Raw genomic sequence first — 19,530 nt, 5'->3', positions numbered from 1 at the left:
CTAGGTGGCACAGTGGATAGAGCACCAGCCCTGAAATCAGGAGGACCTGAGTTCAAATGTGACCTCAGACCAAACACTTGACACTTACTAGCTGTGTGACCTTGGGCAGGTCACTTAACCCCAACTGCATAAATAAATAACCTCTATGGAAAATATGTTTGTAGCAAACATTATTAGCTGGGTTACGAGACTTTGGCAGGGAGTGAGTATTGACAGGACAAGGGGACGAAAGATTCAAGCTAATGGTCCAGTTGGTCAGCCACAGGGTCAAGATTTGAAAGGATAGAAGATCAGAGCAAGAATAACAGGGGACAGAGGGACTGGAGGTCATTGTGTAGAAGAAGAATGAGGCAGAGGCAGTAACTGAAGGTTAGGAAGCTGTAATATATCGAAGGACAGGAAGTTTTGGACAGAGAGCAGTTTCGGAGATCTGGATCAGGAAAATGGAACAGTTAACTGGTGACAGTCAGGTCAAGGGTATGACCATTCTTGTCAGGACTGAGGGCCTGTGACTATGGAAAAGATAAAGGTCATGGGAATTTAGGAGACTCATTACCTGGGAAGTCCGGGACATTGACACTGACGTTCATATCGAAGTTTCAGTGAACAGGCATTGGCTGGGGATGGAGAGGAGCACTGTAAGCCAACCTCTAAACTAATTGAGAATGGAGGGAAATTGACCTAGACCCTAATAGATGCCTGAGACAAAAAGGTTTCAAGGACCCTGAGGTGGGGGGAACGACCAGGCCAAACAGTTCTATCTCTAACCCATTAAGGAAAAACCTTAATACAGCTAAAGAAGTTGTCAAGACTATGGGAACATACTCTTTTTTCCCCTTTGGCTACATATTGCAAGATAGAATTAGAATAATACTTGCATCTGAACACCTTTCTGGACTTAGGAGAATAAAGAAAACCTTATCATTATGTAATCTGACTTCTAGGAAAACCTCCTTGCTAGAAATTCTTTTTCTTCCTTAGCAAAGAACTAAGCATTTTCTGTGAGGAAGCTGAATAAAAGTTTAAGAAGGAACTCCAAATTCCTGGAAAATGTATTAGGGTAGTAATCAGAATTAGAGCTAGGATATCTTAAGAACATTAAAATTATTACCTATTTCTCCTCTTGACTCAATTGAATGCTTTTAGGAAAATGATTCTCCAGGTCTCTGCCAAAGGTTAAGGAATCATTGTTCCAGCTGATGAATCAAAACCATCCGCTGAATTTTCGCCTTGAGTTCCTTAACTATGCTTCATCATATTGTGGAATTTTCTCTTTGGTTGGGAGTATTATAAATTGCAACTAAAAATGTCTTGTGTCAGAGAGATTTTTAAAGGCAAGATGGATTTCTGCCCTTTTTTGGATTTCTTTTTCTAAGCAGAGATATTTAGAATTAAAATAATTTAATTAAAATTGCCCCAAAACTTGGAGTAATGAATCTCTCTTTCACAAGATGAAGGAAGAGGCTGGATCTGAATCCCAAGATTCCTTCAACTTTCAATTCAGTTCATGTCACATTTGTAGGGATGCCCCAGCGCTGTCTTGCATCCTCATTGCTCCTACTAGTGACAATTTTATTCTGCCATTGCTGATTTCTCTCTTGCAAGGTGTAAAAAACCCCCATCACCACCCAATAGTGGGAACTTTGTTTTGGAATTGATGAATCTCATGCATGAACGAAGTGTGAAATTCCTTTGACAAAGTTAACTCTTTGATAAGATGGTGACTCTTTGCTTTGTCCCAAGTTGTCCTGTAGATAGCACAGAGAGGAGAATTCTTTCTTGACTGGTTCATACACTTTCCTCTTGGACATGGGCTTTAGTAGAGAGAAGCTGGTCAGACATGTATGTACTTGGTTTGCTGGAGGGAAGCCTGTGAAATCAGATGACTCTTTTAGGAAATCTCTAAGCTTTTTTGATTATGTGTTTTTGAGCAAATATGTGTATATTTACTTATTTATAAATTATATAAATGTGCTATCATACCAATAATTATGTACAGTATAAAACTTAGAAAGAAAATTTTTTAAAAAAGGAATAGCTAATGATTAGATATTTTGTCCTAGAGTCAATAGGTAGCCACTGGATTTTATTGAGTAGGTGGCAACTGGATGGCGCATGGATGGTCTTGGGATCATTTTTGGGTATAGATGAGTAAAATTTCCCAGTGGTACCTATTTAACTGTTGTTGCAATTACCTGAGTAACATTTAGGTAATAACTGCCCTTTGGGGCCTACACTCACTCAGAAGGGAAATGACATGGTTGGGAGCTTGGAAAATAGAGGGAGGGAGAATATCAGGGGAATACTGAGGAATGAGGGTGGGTAAGGCCATGTTGGAAACAAGGCTCTTGACAAACTATGGCTGGGGAAGGTGGGATGCAACCCGTCTTCCTACTCTTCACCTGATTGATCACATACCCATTATGGTCAGGCCAGAGGTAGGATTGCCAGTCTCTTCAGTCAACCCAACGTATTTCCCCTTTTGTAATGAGGGAGGCTACAGCCCTAGAGTAGCACTATAACTCTGGAGGAATATATAGGCCCACCTAAAAGGAAAGAGAGTTTTTATGTGCTGAAGTGAAAATCTTTTCTTCTTATTATTTTTTTTTTGGTTCAGGTTAAATAAGGTCTATCTTAGATTTAATTTTATATTAAACTGAGTATTTGCATGGGAGCTGAGGGACCTTGGTTCTTTTGTTGTAGAATCCTAAAAGTGAGCTAAGTTTTTACATTCCCTAAAGAAATAACTGGGTAGAAATCAATAAGAACCAAACAATGTGATTAGTTAGAAGCCCCAAGATTGAATGTAGTCTATTTAAACCCAGAATTACTTGGCCATGGGTTACATAAGTACCTACTACATATAAGGTACTATCCTAGGCACTGGAGTTCCAAAGACAGAAATGAAATGTCTCCAAGGAGCTGCTTACAATATAACAGAGAGGATGGAAGTATACATAGGTAAGTAAATAAGGTAATTTAAGGAAGGAGAGAGTACTCACGACTGAGGATATTAAGGAAGGTTTCACTGAGGAGCTATCACTTGAGTTTAGCATTGAAGAAAATTAAGGATTTTCAGAACTAGAGATGAGGAAGGAGTGCATTCCAGGCTTGGGAGCCAGTCAATGTGAAGATATGGAGGAAAGAAGATGAAATGTTGCATTTAGGTTGTGAGTGGAGAGAAGGTGGTAGTTTCAAGAGACACAGCAGAGGTAAAATTGACAAGATTCTGCAAATAATTAGATGTGAGGTGGGGGAGAGGGAAGTGTTGAGAATAATTCAGATTATGATTCAGCATAACTGGGGAGATAGAAGTGCCCTAAACAGAAATAGGGACTTTGGAAGAAGGATGAGTTTAGGGAGAACAGAATTCCATTTAGGACATGCTGAGGTTGAAATACCAAGAGGACACCCAAATGTACATGTCCAGCAGGGAATTGTTATGTGGCATAAGAATTCAGGAGAGACAATAAAGATTGGATGCTTAGGTTTAGGAGTCATCAATGTAGAAATAATTAATCCCCTGGAGTGAGCAGATGAAATCACCAAAGGAGGGAGTGTTAAGAGAAAAGGAAGGAGAAGCCAAAGCAATGGGGATACTGATGTGCAGGGGGTAGGAAACGAATGATGAATTAGCAAAGGAGATGGAAGGAGCAATCAGATAGGCAGGAAGATCAGGGAATTCATTGAGAGTAAATTCTGATCCAGTGGATAGCTCTATTTGTACTTTACAGCATCACCTTTGAAACAGCATCTTCTTTCAGTTTGTCCATCTGCAAAACGAACTCTTTGCATCAGCTGATTTATGGTGAACCTTTGACAAACAACGTTTATGTAACTCTATCCCTTAGCTCTCTTGGCAACAGTGATTTGATGGCTATTATGTATAATTGTGAATTCTTGAAAATAATTCTGAGTCAGGTCAAATGGGCAAAAACAAAGTACACAGAAATGTTGAAGGGAAATGATTATGTAGTGGTGGGGGGGCAGATAGAGTGAGGCAGACAGATAATTTAATTTAATATCTCATCGTCTGTCTGCCTCTTACTTTCTGTGAGTATGTGGAGAAGGAAAATGTGGTGGAATCAATTGGTTGGAGATCTACTAGTCCTCCTACACATATATGTGTGCATATTGCCTCCCAGATTAGAATGGAAGCTTCTCCAGGGCAGGCATTGTTTTGCTTTTGTCATTGTGTCTCAGTGCTTAGCACGGTGCCTACTAATACCAGGTTCATAAGAGATGCTTTTTGAATGATTATCTCAACCTTCTCCCCCTCCCCTTAATATTACTATACACAAAATAAATACACAATAACTGAATCTATTGCTGCCCCCTCCCAATTATACAGGTATAAGGGATAGGGGAAATGATAGGGAACGTCCCATATCTGCTAGGCCACAGTTCTAAAATCGGCATAAAGATTAAAGCCCCTGATCATGTTCAAATTTACCACTTATTAAATACGTTTATATAGCACTTTACTGTTACAAACCCTTACGTACATTATTTCATTTGATCTACACAATAAAAATATAAGATAACATAACAAACATTTATTAATCAATACTATGTATAAAGCATTGGGAGAGACACAAAATTTAGCTAAGATAATTCCTTAGAATTCAATGTCTGGGATTGGGGGCGATAGGAAAAGAAAGATATGAACACCTATCACTATAATATATACAATATTACATGATAAGTTCAGCAGAGAGGTAGAAACAAAGTGGAATGTGAAATCTGAAGGGGAGATAATTTCAATAGGGGAAGCAGGGAGAATAGTCCAGTTTGGCTTGGTGGAAGTATACAGTATGTAAGTGAGGGAGTTGATTTAATCTCAGCATGTTGTCAAAGATGGCAAAAATTGACCATGTGCCTGGGGCCCTTTAGTAGCTAAGCCCTGGAGTTTTGGAAGTTAAGAATGGAAGACACTGGCTCCTGAATGGGAATTCCTCTTGGAAAGGAAGAAGATGGGATTTCTCTCTCTGTTCTCCCCCATTTCCCCACCAGCCTTGGTACTTCAAGTCTAGTAACAGAAGTACTCATCCAAAGGGTGACATCTTATCCAGCAGTTGGAGAGTCAGTTCAGGAGAGTTAGATACACAGTTTGTTGAGTGGAGGCACACTTCATATAGAGAGGCAGTCACTTAATCCTGGGAGCAGCTTCAAGGGGTAGAACCTCTGACAGCTGAAAAAAGAACTGGCTAAGGACTCAGGAAAGAGCTAGTCCTGATAACTGAGGAGAGAGAGAGAGAGACAGACAGACAGACAGAGACAGAGAGAGGGAGAAAGAGAAAGAGAGACAGACAGAGACAGAGAGAGAGAGACAGAGAAAGAGAGAGACAGATAGAGAGACAGAGAGAACTAACTAGTCCTCAGCTGAGCCCTGTTGACTTGTCAAAAGAAGCAGATTCTGAAAGCCCAGCTGAGACGCCCACTCATTAAAGACGCACCCAATAGGAAGCTTTGTAAGGATTCTACTAGAAGAGAAAGGTGATTGAGAATCAATAGTTCTGAAGCTATAAGTTGCCTTGGCCACATGTGTTTCCTAAATGTGTGCCACATTAAAATTGCACACTGTTTGTGACCACTCTTCCCTCAATGCTGTTTATGTTACTGGGGGAATGTGCTTCAGGTATGGGAGGATTGTTTTGTAGTTATTGTATTTACTGTGCCACCTCAGGAAATGCCTTTTCTAAGAGTTAATTACATCCGCTCCCTGACTGTTAAGGGGAAGCACAGTGGTGGGGGCTTGAGAGTTATAGTTTTCAGTAGTATTACCCCACAGGGGCTAGAACCTATGAGAATAGAAACCATTCTTTGGAAACCCAACTCATAAGTGAGAATGGAAATATGGGTGAGAGAGTAGCCCAGAGAGGGTGTTATGAGTATATGGTGAATATGTGCTTGAAATATAAGAGTACTACATAGTAACAGGAGATAAAGTTGGAAAGGAAAAGTAAAGGCAGATTAGGGAGGGTCTTGAATTCTAGGCAGTGGTACTCAAACGTCATTTCTTCCCCTACAGCACTGTTTCATTTCTGCAGGAATACAAAGGGACAAAAATTCCAGAAGAAACAAATAGCTAAGACACCAATAAGTGATGCAACCCGTATGGTTGCACAGATTTCAAAAGTTTGCTATTTCCTTTGCCTTTGAAAGAGACTTGTGGTCAGCTATTTAGTGTATAGGGGACCAGAGAGCCTCTGCAGTGAGATTTTGCAGACTGAATGCTTGTGTTAGTGGGATCACGACCTCTTGCCTTTATCTGTAATGCCTTGGACTGGTGGCCAGAGAACTGAGACTAGGCTAAGGGGAATGGTAGTGATAGGAGCTTAAAGCTCTGCTATGGAAGTGACAGATTGGGGAGCACAAGCAGAAGACAAGGTCCAAGAGGTGGTCAGAATGCCAGAGATTGTGAATTATTAAGAAATCTGAAGGAGTGTGAATAAGGGGCAGGAGACCAGACATCTCTTCCCCCATGCAGCCCTTTCTTTCCTGTTCAAACTCTAAAATCCGAAGCTGGAACTCTGGATAAAATCCCCTTTCTCTTCATTCCTTCTCTATAAATTGGGTTCTTTGGGAACTCTTCTAGGAGCCTAAGGAAGGAAAGCCCAGCTAGGAAGAAGAAGTGTTGTGGGGAGTAGCTGGATGGAGGCTTCCCAAATGGGGAGCACTCCATTTTCTCTGCATTTTTGGTACGTCTAATAAGCCATGTGACCAAAGTGCACTGAGTTACTGTGTCCTATGAGTTTGTGGGTTGTTGATTGAGAGAGGAAGTCCAGATGTAGGATGGGGGTTAGAGCCATATTTCTACATTTTTAATACCTTTGAACAACATTACAACATTCTTTAGTCTAACCTCAGAACCAAGTTGATGCCATATGAAATAAAAAATCATACATCGTAAGATCATAGTAGTTTCATGGTGGTGGTGGCAGGCATCTGAGCATTTGAGGTTGAGAACCTTCTGGTGGCCTGTGGAGATACTGCAATGTTTTTAGGACAGCTATTCTACTGGGACTCCAGGGCAGCTCTTACCAGGACCCCTTGGTTTGAGTATACAATCACTTACTGGACAACTCACATATTGCATTCCCTGCTTGGGTAATTAATTAATAAAGTGGCACTCTGCCTTCCTTGAAGGTAGCACACTAGCCAGCGTGAGCTATTTACACTAATGCAGTGTCCTAAATGAGAGATAGCCAAGTCCAACTACCAGGCACCATGCCATGAAAGGACACTTTTCATGGTGCCAAATTCTCTATCCCTCTCTCAGGCATCTGGGAGCAGAGAGAAGAGTTGGAATCTATGGGCAAATTAGACACTGGGGAGAGACACTTGCTTGAGACCACTCAGGGAAGGAAGTGAAGATGGCATGCCTGTAGGGTGAGTTCATGGGGTGCCAGGCATGGGAGCTGACATGGATGAAAGTGAAACAATTCCTTACACTTTATCTCTAAGTCATTCACTGCAAACATAGTAATGCTTCCTTAAAAACAAAGAAGTGTCCTCTGGGGGGAAAAAACTTTGGAATCTGGCTGGGCTTTGGTTTGAAGTGTGGGATCTATAACATTTATGGGGAGCGCATGCCTTCTGCTGTCACCAGTGATATGGGGGCCCATCACTCCATGCCCAGACCCAAATCATGGAAGTGCTGCCAGTAAGTGCTGGACAGCCTGTGGTCCAGAGTCCCATGACTCCAAAATCAAATTACCTCTGCCCCACAGAGTCTTGTATGACCAACACAAACCCTATTTCATCACCAAGAGGCCCAGCGTGTTCTAAATGTAGAAAAGGAACACATGTTTTATTCTATCTGTTTAAATAAATTTCTCAATTGGGAAAAGAAAATACATCAGAGTGGGGCAAGAGTGGAGGCAGAAATACTGGTTAGGAGGTTATTGCAGTACTCTAGGTGGGTGGTAATGAGTGTGCTTTACTTGGGTGGTGGTGGTAGGTGTAGAGAAGAGGGGACAGATTGAAGAGATGTTACATAGCTGAAATGGACAGGTAGAATCCCATGGGTGGAGGCAGCTGAAGTGACAGGGAGCCTTCTGTTTGTCACATGGCCTCATATCCCTGATGGGAGATGACCCAGTTGTCTGTAGTTGAACATGGGATGACGTGGCTTTGCTTATGTTCCTGACTATGGCAGGTAGCCATTGTAGATAACCAGGGGAGGCCTCTCTATCTTCCCCAGGAGGGTGGCCAATTCTTGATTTTGAAAACACTGGGAAACTGCCCAGTGGGGGCTGTAGGCAAGCATCTGTCTCTGGCATGAAGTAGGAGGCTACCAAGTAGAGAGTCAGAAAAGGGGGAAAATAGAACTTTGTTAAGAGAAATATGAGATATAGGCTTCCTAAGTGTATGTAGCTGGGTGGGGATGGGGAGTGGAGCCGAGGCTGATCAAGGCCTGGCCTCATAGGCCTAGACAGATTACCCAGGTTGACCAAGGATTCCAGGAAAAAAAAAATATTTCAGAAGCTAAAACAAACAGGCCTGTGAGCCTACGTGGGTTTCCATGATTGCTTTTCTTGTAAATAGTTTGTAGCTCAGATTCACAGAATGTCTGAGTTGGAAGGCATTTTAGAGATCTTCTGGTCCAACATCTTCATTTCACAAATTTGATATTTGGGTTGTTACCAGTGATTAGAAGTCAGGGATGTACTAATAAATGTTTAACAACTAGCTCTTGAAAAATAACAACAATGTGTACCACACAGCACACTTTTAAGTTTAATCTGCATTAATAATAATTTTCTCTCTCACTTTCTTAAGTGAGGGATAACTTAATCAAGCCCTAATTTGTAGCATTTACTCATTTCCAAGATGTAAATGTTCACACTGAAAGTTTAATAATTGACTTTCCAACTGGCTGGTTTGAGCTGGCTTCAGCATACACCTGTAGGGGCAATCAGTAGACCCAGAAGGGTGGTAACAGTCATAGGGAAACAGGACCTGCTCCAAGCTGGGACTGGAAAAGGGAAAACCAGGATGTAATAAAACCTGGCTAAATAAAAGATTTCATGTCAAACTCAAGTAGACAAGGGGGCCACTAAACTATACATAAGGATCCTGCTGGGCTCATATTAACTTAGAAAACCACAGATGAACATTATCTCTTAGGAGAGGAGTAGGAGTGAGTGGGAGCTGAGGCCCTTGAGGTCTTGTCTTATAGAACTTCTCCCAGTCTTGATTGGGAGAAGTGTGGGGTGTGGGGCAGTAAAGGTATTAATGGAGAATGTAGAAAGTAGATAGTTATTGGGTACCATCCTTGGAAGTCCGTGGAAGCTGCCTTGGAGCCTGACGTCTAGACAGGCGTGGTATCCAATCCAAAATCTCCCAGAAGAAGGCAAAGTCACTGGAAGATGAGAGTGAGGGTGAGAAGCTGCGAAGGAGAGAAAATGAAAGACCTAGAAGTCTGAACTCTCACTTTGTCCAGCTCTTTGGGAACATTGCTCTGTTCTGGCCCTCCCTTAGGTCTACCTCTACCCTGGGAGTCTTTCTGAGGGTTTCAACTCTTCTCTCCTTTCCCCAGTCTCTAGTCATGTAGGGCCAGGGGAAAGAATTTCTACAGCTCAGCTAGAGACAAGTCTAATTTTAGCACTAACCTTCCATCTCCTTCTCTCATCTACTACAGTAAAGGCTCAAATGGGACTCCTGTGAGCTCTTTGACTACAAACAGGAGTTAACTCCAGCTCTTTGCCTCAGGACCCAATTCTGGCAGGAAGAAAGACTCCTTCCCTTCCCTCTAGGAGACTGATGGTCATCTGAGTTCCCCAGAAAGACCCCTTCCCCTAAGTGGGACGAGAACAAAGATTTTTGTTCTCCTCATTGGGGATTGTTGCAAAAGGTAGAGCTAGGAAAGATGCTTGTGATCCTGAGTAAGTCACTTAACTTCTCAGTTGCCTCAGTTTCTGCAAGATAAGGGGTCTTTCAATGGCCCTTCCAATTCTCAATCTATGATTGTTAGGGTCCTCTGAGACCTTGAGGATTATGTACTCTGTCTTCCTTTCACACATGAAAAAAAAATGATTTGTCCAAAGTGACACAGTCCTTTGACAGAGTCTGAACTTGAACCCAGCTCCACTCCCAGAGTTCAGAGAGCCTCAATCAATCAACCGTTAAGGAGAGAATCTATTGCCTCCATATTCCTGTGGCATAGACTGTGGGAGAGTGAAGAAAAGGTTTAGATTTGGTCCCTGATCTCAGGGAATTCCCAATTTGGCTAGGGAGCTATGGATTGCATAATTGGGAAAAATTAGTACCCTTATGTTAGATGAGGTTCACAAAATTGGAGGCCATTACAGGATAGTGTATAATTAAATGGTAACCTGTGTGGATTATGGGGTTTAGAACTGGAGAGACTCTTAGAGGTTGTCTAATATAGTTTTTTTTTCCCTTTTGTAGGTGAGGAAACTGAGTCCAAATGAGAGGAAGTGACTTGCTCAAGGTCAAGTAGGGAGACATTTTGGTACAGTGGGAAAAAAAGCACTGGCTCTGGGAGGCAGAGGACCTGGGTTCAAATTCTGCCATTCATACTTACTACCTGTGTGGCTTTGGGCAAAAAAAAATGTAACCTCTCTGCGTCTCAGTTTCCTCATCTTCAAAATAAGGAGGTTGAGTTCCATGGCTTCTGAGGTTCCTTCTGCTTCCACATTCATGCTCCGCTCTGATCTCCCCCAAGTAGCAGAGCCTGGGATTCATATTCAGGTCTTTTGACTCCACAGCCAGTGTTCTTTTCCCTCCACCATGCTCTGAGAGAGATTAAATGCTGCCTGGGGAGGTCAGAGGAAGGAGAGTTCACTGGGGGCTCTGGGGGTCAGGTCAGACTTGATGGGAAAAAGTGTTAAATTTAAGTAAGAGGAACTGAGTTCAAATCCTGCCTCTGATACATACTGGCTGAATAAATTTGGGCAGATCATCTAAGGTTTTTCAGCCTCAGTTTCTTCAGAGATTGGAATAAATGATCTCTAAGGTGCCTTCAAGCTCTAGCCACATCCGATACGTTCCATTCCCTTGGTCGTGTCATTCCTCTTCCCCTCCTCATTTTATTTTATTTTTACTAGACCTGAGATGAAGTCCCTCCACCAGTCGAGACCAGCACCTTTTCTACAACTTACAGTCTTGGAGAATTGTTATTGACATTGAGGTTAAGTGACTTACCCAGGGTCACCCAGACAATATGTGTCAGAGTCAGCACATGGACCCAAGTCTTCTTGATTTTAAGACTGGTTCTCTATTCACTAAGCAGGGCTGCCCCTCTTCTTGCCCCCTTACCAGGAAAATATATACAGTTTCCCAACGATATACAGCTATACCCCCCAATAATAGCAATAATTTACATTGCCACATCACTTTACAATTACAAAACACCTAACATTCATCTCTCATTTGATTTTTACAACAAACCTTTATTAAATGCCTACTGTGTGCAGAATTCTGTGCCAAGGAAGGAGATACAAAGTTGAGATAAGCTCTTGACTTCATGGAGCTCAAAGTCAAGGAAAGGGAAAAGATGCTAACACAGGTCACTACGTTGCATAATCTTACAGGGCAATTGCATCAGAGAGTTATGGGTAAATGGTATGTGAAATCCGATGGGAGTGGAGTGGGTGGGTGGGTGGAGAGAACTCATTACCAGCTGAGAGATCAGGGAAGACTTCCTGGAGCAGGAAGCATTTAAATGGGCCTTTAAAGAAAGACTGGGAGGGAGGGAATTGCCAGCAAAGAGAAAAGTGTGAGCAAGGTCACTGAAGCATGTGAGCTCTGTGTGCTTTGGGGTGGGGCAAAGAGGCTTGAGAAGTCAGGAAAAGGCATGCTGGACAGAGGGCAGTCTCATTTTGGCCAGAGAACAGAATGCTTGGAGGGCCATCACACAGGAATAAGGCTGGAAAGGTAATGTTCCCATGAGGCAGGTAATGCAAGTATTATTGGCTCCATTTTATAGATGAGGACACTGAGGATCTCGGGAATTAAATGCTTTATTCAAGGTTACACAGACAGTCAATGGCAAATCTGTGATGGCAAGCCAAGTTTCCTCACTTTAAATCGAGTGCTTTTTCCATGCTGCTTTGTGAAAGTGGACATTTCTTCATACCCCCATATCAAGGGCATATCCATGACCCTCTCCCCATTCTAGCCTAGACCCTGGATTTGGGCCAAAAGAGGCAGCATAGTATAATGCAAAGAGTCTTGCATTTGGACTGAGTTTAATTCTGCTAGTAACTAGCTATGTGATGTTGGCCAAGTCATTTACCCTCTCTGGGTCTCAGTTTCCCCATATGTAAAATAAGAGGGTTAGCTTAGATGACCTCTAACGCTTCTACCTCTAAACCCCTAACATTTGATTCAGGATAGGGCTAGCACACACTTAGAAGTTGATTGTAGATCCTCAGCTGCCACAGCAGCTGAGATTGGCAAGATAGATAGGTGGGTCAGTCTGAACAATGCAGGAAAAAATGGCACAGACTGGGCTGGGCTGGTGCTGCTAAGGAGAACATTCCAGCAGCCTTGGGCAGATAGGCTTGTCCACCCGCCCTCCCCCTAGGCTGACAGGTGCTCCTAGGAAGGCTAGCCTTTATATTTTTAGCCTTGGCACCTGGCACCTGCCCATTCACTCCATCTCTGCCTGCCTTCACCTCACCTCCTGGTCTTTAACCCTAACCAGGAAGGGGGCAGCTCTTGGGCTAGGACAGGTGATGTGAGAGGGCAGGCATCTTCTCGAGGAAAGGATAATCATTCTCTAAGGGAATGAGGAGAAGGGGTCGGAGGCAGCAGATGTATGTGGAGGGTGCCCATAAAGGGAAGATCCTGGGACTTTAGGACCAAAGGAGGTTGTGATTGATGGTGCTTGGAAGTGAGGAGAATGGACCCTCCTAATGGGGAGGCCTGCAGATTACTCACTGCAGAAGACTGGACCTGATGACTGTAAAGACGGCTAAAGGTCCTGAGGGACCTTTAGAATAATTGTGTCATGGCAAGAAAAGGCCTTAAAGGGCCTAGTCTAACCCTCCCATTTTACTGTGACTGAGGGAAGGTCAAATATTGAGTAAGGCTAGTACAAGATTCCAACATTCCAGATTCCTTTGAAGTCCATTACTCTTTCCCCCTTTACCACATTACCTCTCATTAACCCTGCGGTAATTATACTAGTGTGGGAGAAGACAGGGGAGGGAGACCAGTTGGCTGGGAGCAGGGACAGGGTAAAGAGAGTTGAAGGAAAAGCCAGGAGGGCCCTTGGGTTTTAAGGAGGAAGAGAATGGAGCTGGGAAACAGATAATCACAACCTTCTATCCTTCTGTCTCTCCTATTCCCACATTTCTACTGAACCTGTTTTTTGCCAACATCTTAACCCTCTCTCTGTTTTCTCTTCTATCAACCTTCTATCATCACGTAACTTCCTACCCTTCCTGGAACCAAAGGCCAGCCATTTCAGTGATGTTCTCAGTGGTGCCCTAGAATCAATCAGTTTCTCTCTTGTCCCATTCTACTTTGCTTTTAAGCTAAGGGGACCTGCTTCTCCTTGCTGCCTTTCACTGGGTCTTTTCTCCTCCTGAATGTCCCCCCAAGGAAGGTGTTGCCAAGACTGTCCTTAGTGTTCTTTCTTTTCTCTTCCCTTGGTGACCCTCTCTCCTTCCATACCTTTACGCTTAGCCCATCAAGGTTGCCTTCAAATATCTTCCACTCTGTGGTTCTTAACTCTAGAACCAAATCTTCAACTCCCTGTTAGACACTTTCACCTGAATGTTCCACCAAATGCCAGATCCAACATGTCCTCAAGCAAAATCTTCATTTTCCCTCTCAAAACTCTTGTCTTCCCCATTTCTGCTAATGGTACCACCATCCTCTTCTTCACTTAAGGCTGGAAAACTTTCTGTTGTTCAGCTGTTTTTTAGTCATACATGACTCTTTGTGACCCCATTTGTTTTGTTTTTTCTTTTTGGCAAAGATATTGGAGTGGTTTGCCATTTCCTTCTCCAGCTCATTTTACGGGAAAGGAAATTGAGGCAAATAGAGTTAAGTGACTTGCCTAGGGTCACACAGGCTAGTAAGTGTATATAGCTGAATTTGAACTCATGAAGATGAGTCTTCCTGACTCCAGGCACAGCACTCTATCTGAAAAGTCAGAGCCAACTTTGACTTCAGTTGTTAAGTCTGGTCTATTCTTTTATAATTTTACCTTATCTCTACTCCTACTGCTGTTGGCCTAACTCAGGCTTTCATGTCCTCATGGCTAGATGATTATAATAGTCTCCAAAGATGTTTCTCCACTTTAATTTATCCTGCTTAGTGCCCCACATACCCTAAAAATATCCATATCCCTGTATGTTAATATATATTAACCCATACCTAAACCCTACACAAAACACACTCTAGATGCCATACAAGTATACAGACACGTACAAAAAGATACCCACTGCTTCCTACACATGTATGTGATACAACCTTACAGACACCCCTTCTAAACAGACTCCATTTATACACCTTCTACATATATACACATATAACAACACCCTTCGTACTATATTTTATCCCTATTGGCACACACACACATAGCCAATGCACTTCCTAACACACACAAAGGATGGACAAGAGCACAGCCGTCAGTTCTCCCAGAAGACTGAGGCAAGATCCACATCTTAAACTCCTCCCTCAGGGAGCCCATGCATCCCAGGTCTCCCTTGATCCATGTCCAGAACCATCATCTGCGCCCAGCTGCCTCTCCTGGCTAGGCTGGACTGTGTGGCTGGAGGGAGGTTTCCTGGATTTCATGGATGGATTTTGTGTGTATAGGGTGTCCCCAATCCCAGAATCCCCTGAACCTTTTTGTTCCAGATTGGGTGATGATGCACGGAGCCCAGCTAATGACTTGGGACTACCATCAAGGGTCCCTAAAATGGTCATTTCTTTCCACTTTCTCTTCTGACTTCTCCCCTCCTCTGCCTGTTGCCTACAGGGCAGAGAGCCAAGGAGAACTCAGGCACTGAAAACTGGTCCCATGTGTTTGTGTGGGTGTGTGTATTGCTCACGTGCAAGTCTGGGCATTCGTGGATGTGGGGGTCTTTGTGTTTGTGTGAGCACACTTATGGGGAGGGGGGGCAGGCAGGACAAAGAGGTCAGAGGCAGTAGCTATGCTCAGCTGATCTCAGGCCTCAGAGCTTTCAGGGAAACATGAGACCTCCTTTACAATTTTCCCAACCCAAAAGCAAGTGCATTAACTACCAGTAACCCACTCTGACCACAGACCTCCAAGAAATGGACTGAATGTTGGCAGCTGGAGACAGGGGTCACCTCTGCTCCAAGCCCCACCCACACACTATGGCCTACAGCCTGAATCAGCACCCAGAGAGGGAGAGCTCTAAGGGCCTGGGAAGGGCCCAGACAGCTCCACCCAAAGTAGATAGGAGAAAGCCTGAAGCAATATGGCATAGGAGAAAGCTTTGGAAAAAGAGCCAGACCTAATTCTAGTACTGACTTTGCTGCTAGTTTGTCCTGTACTCTCATTGTGAGCCTCAGTTTCCCCTTATGTAAAATATGGGGATTAGTCTAGGTGAAATTTAAGGGTCCCTGATAGTATTGACGTTCTAAGATTCTATTCTATGCCAGAGAGGACTAGGGCCCCCCATCTATGCTTGGAGGTGGGAGTAGAGGTGTGGGGGGGTGATGATTCTGAGCCAAAGCATGTGTCTGGAGGAATGGGGCTGCCCCAGCTGCCATTATGTCGGGTTGTAAGCAGATGATTCACCTTCCTCCCCCCTCCAATTAGGCAGACACACACCTCAGACATCCCCCACCGTCCTTTCCTTCCAACTTCTCCCACCTCCCCCCCACCAAAGTACCAGGGATTCCAGGAATCCAGGGTATGTGTAGGGAGGGTAAAGCCACCAGAACTGGGCAGAGCTGCATTCCACTCCTTAGCCAGGGACATGTGCCCAAAGGGACCCTGAGTCCTGGCTGTGGCACAAGGGCCAGGGGCACCCTGCTGAGAAGGGTGTGAGAGGACACAGTAATCATATACAGTGACAACATACATACTCCCAGAGTCACCTAGTATAGATCCATATGGCAAAACCATACATCCCACTGGTGGCCCCGTGATTCCCTTCTCTGTCACCCTCTTCCAATCCTTGCTCATATGACACCCATCCTGATCCTTCCCCCGTGAGAGCCATGCTATTCTTGTCCCTTATGACTCCCACCCTCTCTCTGCCCTAGTGACCCTGTGACCCCAAACTGAGCTCAGTACCAGTTAGGACTTTACTGCCAAGGGAGCCCCAGGCATCATCTCCATGGGATGCCATCAGTGGCACTGACCTCTGAAGTGGAAGGGTCTCCAGGGGTTCCTCTTCCTTGTGAAGGCAGATAAAGCAGAAGGCTTGGATGTCCTCGGCCCCACAGCCTGTTGGCCAGGGAGGGGGCAGGTCCAGGATGGGGCAGGTGTAGCAGGTAGCAGAAGAAGAAGCTTCCTCATCATTGTTGTCCACAGCCTCCCCAAGGCCCCCAGAGCCGGTGCTGGCCAGAGTCAGCAGTCCATCTTCCTCCTGACCGCAGGGCCTCCAGCCCCCATCCTGTACCTTCTCCCCCAGGTTGCCCGTCTCCCTGGTGTGTGGAAGAGCCTGGGGCTCCCCCTGGCCACTCACGCTGCCTTCCCCTGGGGGCCCAGCTGCCAGACTCAGATCTAGGATGTCCCTGGGCTGGGGCCCTGCCTTCTTGGGGAGCCCAAGTTAAGAAGCAGGAGATGGTGGAATCCAGCTGTCCTCCCAGCAGAGGGCTAACCCAGGTGGTCCCCTGGGCATGGAACCAAGTTCAGGGTCTGGAGTCCTCTGAGGTTCTATTTTTGCCCCAAGCAGAGCCAGACACCCCACCTTGTGTCCCCCTGACCTCAGCAGCTGAAAATCAAGCCTGGTCCCTGGTCTTCCCAGAGGGGCAGGGATGGGAGGGCAAGCTTGGGGATTCCCACGGGGGCCAACGAGCAGGAGTGGCACCTGGGAAAGTTTGCTCTTTCCTGCTGGCTGCAGCTCAGGGGAGCCAGAGGAGTGACTGATGTCTGGGAGCTGGCTGATCAACCCTCTACCCTGGCTACCCCACCCCTCGTGTGGCAGAGGAGTCCTTGGCTACTCTGAGGTAATCTCTGGTGCTCCCTTGTGGAGGAAAGTTCTGGCCCCCCCTGAGCCCTGCTTCCCCCTTGTCAGTCTGGCTGGGTTCTGATGAGACCAGACCAGCGGCTCCTCACTCTCACTCTCTCTGACTCTGACAGATCAGCGACTGACTGTGTGTGTATTAATAGCTCGAGATTCACGCTGAGAGGCAAGGAGGTTAACTCCTTCTTCACCAGAGCCCTGGAGACGCTGTGCTATGTTTCTGCCCATCTGCATTGAGAACCAAGACAAATGGGGGGAAGCCTGTACAGTTGGCTTGGGGCCCAGGAGGAGTCAACCAGCCTGTCCCTTCCCCACACTGAGAAGGACATTAAGAGAAATTCTCCAGTACATGACCCACCCTCCTCTCCAAACAGATTGTGCTGGGGACTCGGGACTGCTTGAGTCCATCTACCCCACCCCTATGCCACTCACTGGACAGTTTATATATCCTTACTATGATAGCTCAGGGGTTAATGAAAGCAGTGCTTTCAAGGTTAAGGTCATAGATTTCATTACCTTGTGGGTCAGTTAACTTGCCTTTGGCTTATGACCATCTCTGGCTAAGGGCATTTAGGTGACACAGTAGATATAAAGTGTTGGGCCTGGAGTCAAGAAGACCTGAGTTCAAATCCGGTCTCAGACACTTATTAACTGGTCAAGTCACTTAACCCTGTTTGCCTCAGTTTCCTCATCTGTAAAGTGAACCGGAGAAGGAAATGGCAGACCACTCTAGTATCTTTGCCAAGAAAACCCCATGAGGTTATGTAGAGTCAGACAGAACAGAACAACAAATCTAGCTAAGTCTGCCCTAATCCTTATCACAGACTTACCATTTCACCATTTCATCCCGAACTCCCCATTCAGCTCTAGTCCCAGACTGATCCCTCACTCTTGAAACAGACTGACTTTCAACCCCTATTTTAGACTGAACCATGACCCTGGCCACAGGCTGGTAAGCCCCTCCTCAAACCCAACCACAGACTGGGCCCTAACCCTGGTCATACATACAGTCTAAGCTCTGGCCACAAAGTGACTCCCTAATTCCAGTCTCACACTGACCTCTGACCCTTGAACTCTAACTATTACAAATATATTTTGTTGGTCATAGGCACTAGATGAGAATGTTGAGGGTTCCTTGCAGCTTGCCCCCAGCCTTATTCCTATAATTGGTGACAAGGCTCAGAGCCTGAAGGAAGGTCAGGAAAGGGATCCTCTTCTGGGAAGGGAAGCACATTGATTGTTCTTATGGAAATGACACCAGCTAAAGCTGCTGAGTGTCTGTAAGCTCCACAGATGGCTTGGGAGGAGCAGTATTTGGTGGTAGTGTTTTTTTCTGGACTATATTGTCTCAGTGTGAGTGTGGGGAAGGGAATGTGTGTGTGGCCTCCCTTTGGGGGTAGAAAGGATAGAGCCTTTCCAAGGGGTTCCAAGGTGGCCAATCTGTGTTCTAGCTTGGAGGGTCAGGTGTGGCTTGGGATTCAAGTGGGGTTGTAGGATCAGGACTGAGAAGACCTCTTCAAGGTGATGTATGCCTTGGCACTGTCCACTGGAGCTGGTTATACTGTAACTTTGTGTCAGTGGCCCAGAACTACTTCTTTCCAGGTTCCAGGAAAGGTACTTCCTTCCCCCACTACCCAGGAATCAGGGGAGGGAGGATGAGCAGGAGGGCCAGGAGGCCTTGGGGAGCTTCGGGAAAGTGAATGCCTTTGGAAGGAAGGAATAAGGGTGTGGTTAGAGACCCAGGAAGGGGGGGCCAGCTGGACCTCCTACGCCCAGTTTGGAGCCTAGAGATGTGCAGAGGAGGACCCTAGAGAAGGTCCCCATTCCCCGACTCACTGCTGTCTCATTCTGGGGAGGGGTAGAGAGGAAACAGGGACAGGCCTCCTACCTCTCAATCAACCTGGCCCAGCCTGGCTGGGGGAGGAAGAAGGAGGGAGGAGAAAAAGGGAGGGTAATAGACGCAAGGGGGGTGGGGAAGGGCCTGATCTAGTAGGTCCACTGCAGTCCTGTTCCAATCTGGTCCAAGGGTCAGCTCTGAAGAATGGCTTTCACTTCTCTGAAGAAAGAGGCTGCTTCAGTTAGGGGGAAGGTATTGTGGGAGAGGCTGAGCAGAGATTGGAATGGATGAGGGACACGCTGTTTTGGGGGGTGTTTTGGTGTGTATTTGGGGCAAGGGGGACCTCCAGGAGGCTCTTTTCCTCCATGAAGGCCAGATGGTTATGAGTCTTTGGGGGGGTAGGGGCTTCTGCAAACCCCATTCCCAAAGAACAGAGCCTAAGGTCTGGAAGGCAGCCTCATTCCCCACTTGAGCCCACTTCCAGTATATGGGAGAAGCATCATTTGTCAAGCTGAAGGTACCTGGCTCCTGTGTTCCTCTCCT

General features: G+C 45.3%; 1 protein-coding gene across 1 annotated transcript in view; it reads right to left on the bottom strand.

Moving 5' to 3' along the window:
- SBK1 (SH3 domain binding kinase 1) overlaps window positions 1-17,263 on the bottom strand; it is a 122,727-nt gene extending 105,464 nt beyond the window's left edge. Inside the window, exon 1 of the mRNA XM_021006695.2 lies at window positions 16,324-17,263. The gene's annotated coding sequence lies outside the window, so the exon portion shown is untranslated. The remainder of the gene's footprint in view (window positions 1-16,323) is intronic.
- Between the last annotated feature and the right edge of the window lie 2,267 nt (window positions 17,264-19,530).

Source organism: Phascolarctos cinereus, unplaced genomic scaffold, assembly GCF_003287225.1.
Source record: "Phascolarctos cinereus isolate Bilbo 61053 unplaced genomic scaffold, phaCin_HiC Scaffold_4;HRSCAF=312, whole genome shotgun sequence".
Taxonomy (NCBI): domain Eukaryota; kingdom Metazoa; phylum Chordata; class Mammalia; order Diprotodontia; family Phascolarctidae; genus Phascolarctos; species Phascolarctos cinereus.
This window is presented reverse-complemented; position numbering and strand designations above follow the sequence as displayed.